Here is a 603-nt window from a genome sequence, read left to right as displayed (position 1 = left end):
GATAGATAGATAGATAGATAGATAGATAGATAGATAGATGACAGATACCATTTGGCCAAATAAATGCCCAGAGTTCTCCTATTGCCCTATCTCTTCTGCCACATCAAAATTTACTCCTAAGAAAGAAGCTGATGAATTCAGCCACATGAAGATCTAACTAGCACCACTTAGTATGTTGCTTTGCCCCAGTAGTATTTTAAAATCATGTAAGTAGGATTTTTCTGTACATCTGCAAACAGATGTGAGACACAGTTCAAGGCTAAAGAGGAGGTGTTCTTTGTTTCTAAGCAAACAGGTATGTTTTAGTAAGGCTGACTTTGAAACTAGCTCTTATCAACAAGATGAAGTGAGATTTCGGCATAGTTAGAAAAGGACAGTAAAGTTGGTCCTGTGATAACAATATGAGCTGCAAAGAGCAATCTTTAAAAAAAAACAAAACCCGACAGTCTACAGTCTAGCAACACTTAGTAAGATGAGATTTATCCAAAGACTATAAAAACTTAAATGGTAGATAATAAGGTCAAGCCAAGTTACTATTTTCAGCTGAGAAAAGATGACAAGACAGGAGGACATAAATGGAAATTAAAAGGGATTCAGAACAGA

The sequence above is a fragment of the Pteropus alecto genome, unplaced genomic scaffold, assembly GCF_000325575.1.
Source record: "Pteropus alecto unplaced genomic scaffold, ASM32557v1 scaffold57, whole genome shotgun sequence".
Lineage (NCBI taxonomy): Eukaryota > Metazoa > Chordata > Mammalia > Chiroptera > Pteropodidae > Pteropus > Pteropus alecto.
This window is presented reverse-complemented; position numbering follows the sequence as displayed.